A 7,149-nucleotide genomic window follows, 5' to 3' on the forward strand; every position below is an offset into this window, starting at 1 on the left:
ACGTGAATATCTTGGCAAACAGCTAACCCTGAGCGGACTCCGAAGCACGAACAGACGACGGGTCTAAAACAAGGTATAAGTTAAAATCCATTCAACCCCTAACTCTAAGATTACTAGACACCACATAGGACTAGTATCTCAAACACAACCAAACACAACCAAAGTAATCAAACATAACCAACGTATTATCATAACCAAAGTATACCATATAACAAGTTAGGCAAATTAAGCTTAGGTGAGTTCTTATCTTTAAAACAAAACCAAAGTCCTTTCATAGCTTAAATACTTTATTTAAAATAAAGAGATTTCCCAAAGTAGTGTGTTAGCCTCAACTGCAGTATAGCTCAACAACACATGTCGGAAGACCACGTCTAACCCGACCCATCCATAAACTAAAGTTTAAAACCAAAGTCTTAAATAAATCCTTAAATGAAACCAAAGTATTTTTAAATAAGAACTCATACCTAACTTAATACTACCAGGAACACCAAAGTAACAAATCAATTACCTTGCCAACACTTGACAAGTACACCCAAAGTATAATCAAATATGTCACCTTAAATAGAATTAAAATGATTCAACAATTAACAAGTATCAACTTGAGAATAAAATCACTCAATCAAAACCTTATATAACGTATAACACCTTATATGCCTCATATTGTTTAAACAAGTTAATCCACAACCTAAGATAATAATAACATCCTTGAAATAAGTTCAAACCATTTTATAAACAAAGTTTCCCGTTCTTTAAAACAAGATCAAACCACCCTAAGTAGGCATTTAACAAAGCCACAATCTTTGATTAAAATCATTAACCATAAAATACCAATTAACCTTTGAAATACCAAACTCATCTTTTGTAAATGATTCCCATTAATACAATCATTTCAAAACATTGATTCAACCCTTTAGAAATCCATATTAAACATATAAATTATCTTTAAACATTTGTCTCAAATCACCCAAAGTATAGTTGTTGAAATCAACCTTCTTTGACATCACAAATAAATTTCCAGCTTTTAATTAATTACTCAAAACAGTTTTAACTCAAATACTTAATCCATTTGTTATACTAAATCAATTAGGCAATTTACCCAAACCATTTAAAGTAACATTAGACATCTAACAACCTATGATTCATATTTATAAAATTTCCAGATTTTAATAAAGTTTGAAAACAGAATTTATAATCCAAAATAACTAGAAATTTGATAAGTTTTTAATTCAAAACAAACATTCCAATCCACCCAATGTATTGATAGTTATAAAACAACCTTAGATTAACTTAACAAAATTTCCAGATTTTATATCATAAGAAAAACAGAATTTAAATTCATTTATAAACCAATTCTTTCATGTCATTAATCGAAACCACCAATCTCAAAGCCATCTAGAATAATCATCCAAGGTATAACAATCACAACACCATAGAATGAAATCTCAGATTATAAACAATCACAAAACAGAATATAATCACAAACCACCCAAAGTATCGATTTCAAATCGAGCCACAATAATCACAACACACAAATATAAGGGATTAATCCACTAACCTCTTGAGATAGATTAAGGACAACAATCAATGGAAAACCCAGAGAATATAATTCCAAAATCAGCCTACAAACAAACCATACGATAGCTAAAGATCACACAACTCAATTATATGATAAAACACTAATTAAACCTTAAGGAAATGATTAGAATACTTACTAATGATCACCAATGGATTAGGAATAGCTAGGATATGAATTTCAGAGAGTATAGGCCGTTCTAGGGTTTTAGAAAACGAGAGAAATGAATTTAGGTCGCTTAAGGGGTCTATTTATAGAAATCAGCGAACTGAACAGTGCACGAGTCGCGCCCGCTACACTTCCATCGCGCCCGTGAAACATGAACGATACATACATTGCGCCCGCTACACATCCTTCGCGCCCGCGAAACATGAATCGCGCCCGTGATGAATGAATCATCGCGCCCGTGAAAAGCTACTGCCTCCGATGAAAAATTGAGATTTTGAAAATGAAATCGAAAACGTTTCAAACTCCAAGGTTACTTCTAATACACCTTAAAACACATTTTAAAAGGTTTGGAACATTCGAACCGCGAATCGAAGTGGTCGAACCACTCAAACGAACCCAAAGTACCGTTTAGGCCTAACGAAACTAGTCGGAAAAATACGGGATGTTATATTCTCCCCAACTTAAAAACAAAATCGTCCTCGATTTTAAAACAACGAAACTAAGCCCAAACTCAAGTAAACACACCAAAGTAACTCATATAAAACATGCCCAAGGTATAACACAATCAATTTCCCAAAGTAGTAACACAACTCAAAACACAAAACAACCACAAACCCAACGTACCTCAAAGAAAAAGGAAAGGATAACGATCACGCATATCGGACTCCGTCTCCCAAGTGCATTCTTCGACCGAGTGATTTCGCCACAGAACCTTGACCATCGGAATCTCCTTGTTCCGCAACTTACGCACTTGCGTATCAACAATTTCGACAGGCTGTTCCTCATAAGACAGCTCTTGGTCAATCTCGACACTCTGTGGTACTATCACTTGCGAAGGATCCGAAACGCACTTCCGCAACATTGAGATATGGAATACCGGATGCACCAACGACATATCTGGCGGCAAAGCCAAACGATAAGCAACTGATCCAACTCTCTCTATGATCTCATAAGGACCAACGAACCTCGGTGCCAACTTTCCCTTAACACCAAAACGCACAACGCCCTTCATAGGCGAAACTCGAAGAAACACAAAATCGCCAACTTGAAACTCGAAATCCTTCCGCTTAAGATCAGCATAACTTTTGTGCCGACTGAAAGCAGTCTCAAGCCTACGCTTGATCAAAGGTACCTTCTCAGAGGTAATCTGGATGATCTCAGCTCCAGAAAGTTTACGCTCGCCGACCTCTTCCCAACAAATAGGAGATCGACATTTGCGCCCATACAATGCCTCATATGGTGCCATCTCGATACTAGCGTGGTAACTGTTATTATAGGAAAACTCAATCAAAGGCAAATGAGTATCCCAGCTACCCTGAAAATCCAGAACACACATTCTGAGCATATCCTCCAAAGTCTGAATCGTCCTCTCAGACTGACCGTCAGTCTGAGGATGAAATGCAGTACTGAAATCCAACCTCGTGCCCAAAGATTCCTGCATCGCCTTCCAAAATCGAGAGGTGAAAACTGAACCTCTGTCCGAAACTATCGACACTGGTACACCATGGAGACTAACAATCCGATCGATGTACAATTGTGCCAACTTCGAAGCCTGATATGAAACCTTGATCGGTAAGAAGTGAGCTGACTTGGTCAAACGGTCAACTATCACCCAAATCGAATCATACCCCTGCCGGGTACGTGGTAAACCAACCACAAAATCCATAGCGATCCGCTCCCATTTCCACTCTGGAATAGGTAGCGGTTGCAGATATCCAAACGGTCTCTGATGTTCTAACTTTACTTGCTGGCAAGTCAAACACTTAGACACAAACTCTGCAACATCCTTTTTCATACCGCTCCACCAGTACGTACCTTTGAGATCATGATACATCTTGGTAGAACCCGGATGAACACTGTAAGCTGACTTGTGCGCTTCCTCCAGAATCTGGTCTCTCAAACCATCCGAATCTGGAACACACAGTCGAGAACCGTACCTGAGAATTCCATCCGCCAGAACAAACTCGGAATTTCTATTCAGATGGATCTCATCCATAATCCGTTTCAATTGTGGATCCTCAGCTTGTGAAGCTTTGATCCTATCAATCAAAACTGGTTGCACTCGCAACTGTGCCAACAAACAACCTTTCTGCAAAACCTGAAATCGGTATCCCGAAGCTAACAGACTATGCCACTCACGAACCATGGGTCTCCGCCCAACCTCAGAAATATGGGCCAAACTGCCCGAAGATTTGCGACTCAACGCATCGGCTACCACATTAGCCTTACCCGGATGGTACTGAATAGAACAATCGTAGTCTTTCAGTAACTCCAACCATCTCCGCTGCCTTAGATTCAACTCCCGCTGATCAAAGATGTACTTCAGACTCTTATGATCAGTAAAGATCTCGCAAGTCGCACCGTACAAATAATGCCTCCAAATCTTGAGAGCAAAAACCACAGCTGCCAACTCCAGATCATGAGTAGGATAATTCACCTCATGCTTCTTCAGCTGGCGAGAAGCATAGGCAATCACCTTACCATGTTGCATCAGAACACAACCCAAACCGATACGAGAAGCATCACAATACACAGTGAATCCCTCGATGCCAGATGGCAAAGCCAACACAGGAGCTGTAGTTAAAATCTCTTTGAGCTTCTCGAAGCTCGCCTCACACTTATCAGTCCACTCAAACTTAACACCTTTCTGTGTCAGTTTAGTCATCGGTGCAGATATTCTGGAGAAATCTTGCACGAACCGACGATAGTAGCCAGCTAACCCAAGAAAACTTCTGATCTCGGTAACTGATCTCGGCCTCTGCCAATCCATGACTGCCTCAATTTTCTTCGGATCAACCTTGATTCCATCCTTAGACACCACGTGTCCTAAGAAAGTAACATGATCCAGCCAGAATTCACACTTCGAGAACTTAGCATACAGTTGATGCTCACGCAAAGTCTGCAGTATTGTTCTCAAGTGAAAAGCATGCTCCTCCTCACTCCGAGAGTAAATCAATATGTCATCAATAAACACAATGACAAACTGGTCCAGAAAAGGCTTGAACACCCGGTTCATCATATCCATAAACGCTGCTGGTGCGTTAGTCAACCCAAAAGACATGACCAGAAATTCGAAATGCCCATAACGCGTTCTGAAAGCAGTCTTAGGCACATCGACGTCTCGAATCCGAAGTTGATGATATCCGGATCTCAAGTCAATCTTGGAAAAACATTTCGCCCCTTGCAATTGATCGAACAAATCATCAATGCGAGGAAGAGGGTATCTATTCTTGATAGTAACTTTGTTCAACTGTCTGTAATCAATACACAACCGAAAAGACCCATCCTTCTTCTTGACAACAACACCGGAGCACCCCACGGGGAAGTACTTGGTCTGATAAAACCACAATCCAGCAATTCCTGTAACTGCTCTTTCAACTCTTTCAGCTCAGCAGGAGCCATTCGATACGGAGGTATCGAAATAGGAGCTGTTCCAGGAGCAACATCGATACAGAACTCAATGTCTCGATCAGGTGGTAATCCAGGTAACTCCTCTGGAAACACATCAGTGAACTCATTCACTATCGGAACACTATGCACATCACCACAGCCACCTTCTAAATCACGAACCACCGCTAAGAAAGCCTGGCAACCCTTGCCCATCATACGCTTGGCCTTGATCGCTGAAATTAGATTCTTAGGTGTTTCCGTCTCCTCCCCTTGGAAGGAAAAAGGCGTCTCACCAGGAATCCCGAACAATACCGACTTCCCTCGACAGTCGATAGAAGCAAAATGGCGTGAAAGCCAATCCATCCCCAAGATGACATCAAAAGATAACACATCAAGAACAATCAAATCAGCCCTAAGGTCTCTACCATGAATAATCACAGAACAAGAAGGATACACCACATCCACCACAACACAGTCAGACAAAGGCGTAGATACAGATAAAGGCTCTAACAACCTAGATGGTGTCACACCCAACTTAGCAGCAAAACTCGACGAAACAAAAGAATGGGTTGCACCCGCATCGAATAAAACCAATGCATCTACAAATGAAATGGGAATAGTACCTTGCACCACTGCGTTTGATGCACGAGCATCCTGAGGAGTCAGAGCAAACACTCTAGCCTGACCCTGCCCTTGCTGCGGTGCCTGAGAAGAACTGTAACTACCCGAGCCTCTACCACCGTTTCCACGGCCACCAAAACCACGTCCTCCTGAACCACGGCCCCGCTGGCCACCAAACGAAGCGGCAGGTTGGGAATACCCTGCCGAAGGAGTAAAAGCAGTTCTCTGCTGCTGAAAAGACGGCTGAGCAACACTAGCCGACGACACTCGCTGCCCAGATGTCTGACACTCTCTCGCGAAATGGCCCGGTTGGCCACAAGCATAGCAGCTACCCGGTGCTACTGCACAAGCTCCAAAGTGCCTGCGCCTACAGTTCTGACAGAAAGGAACACTGGATGCTCCACTGCTACCCTGCCCAGAACTACGGCTACCACTGCTGTAACTAGCACCATGGGAATACGGTTGGTATCCCCTCCGCTCACCTCCTTTCTTACTCTTGAACTGAGAAGACTTGGAATGATAGCTGCTGCTACCACTCTGCTGCACACTACCCTGCGCAACACCGCTCGCCTTTTTGGTCTCAGACATTTTTCCAAAGTGCAGTAAACTAGTCTCCATTCGACGAGCACTGTCTACTACATCCGAAAACTCCTTGTTCGACTCAGTCAGAAGGCTAATAAAATCAGCGCCTAAACCCTTCACGTACCTGTCATTCACCCTTTGCTGTTCAGTCAGCAGTTCTGGGGCAAAACGACACAGCCTCACAAATTCAGTAGTGTACTCGTTCACCGACCTATCTCCCCTTTTCAAAACCAGCAATCTGTCTCTATGACCTTCGGTCACTGAAAAAGGTAAGTAAAAGTTCTTGAACCGAGTCACAAAATCCTCCCAAGAAATAGTAGCCATCACAGCACGAATGGCACTACGAAACCAATCACTTGCGGAGCCCTTCAAGGACATCTCCACCAACATAACAGTCTGCCTCTCCGAAGCCTGCAACCTCTGAGCATTTCGCTCAACTTCCTCCAGAAAATCTAGGGCATCGCCATCGCCCGAAAACTCTGTCGACTTAAGCCTCGCATAAGCCAACACCAAATCCTTGTCAGTGGTCCCGCCACCACCAACTGCATTACCACCAGCCTGAGGTGCCTGTTGCTGAACAATCTGACCCAGCATAGCATACTGGTTCTGCATGGCAATCTGTCCTGCCTGCAGTTGCACCTGATTATTCTGAAGTGCAGTGATCCCAGCCAAAAACGTCGTGAAATCGAATGGATCGAGATGAATGCCTGCACCACCTCGTCCCCTACCTCTGCCTCCCCGACCTCTGCCAGCCTGACCTCTGCCGGCTAGGCCTCGGCCGGCCGGAACTCCGCCTGCACGACCCCCACCAACTT

Source organism: Mercurialis annua, linkage group LG3 (assembly GCF_937616625.2).
Source record: "Mercurialis annua linkage group LG3, ddMerAnnu1.2, whole genome shotgun sequence".
In the NCBI taxonomy this organism is placed as follows: domain Eukaryota; kingdom Viridiplantae; phylum Streptophyta; class Magnoliopsida; order Malpighiales; family Euphorbiaceae; genus Mercurialis; species Mercurialis annua.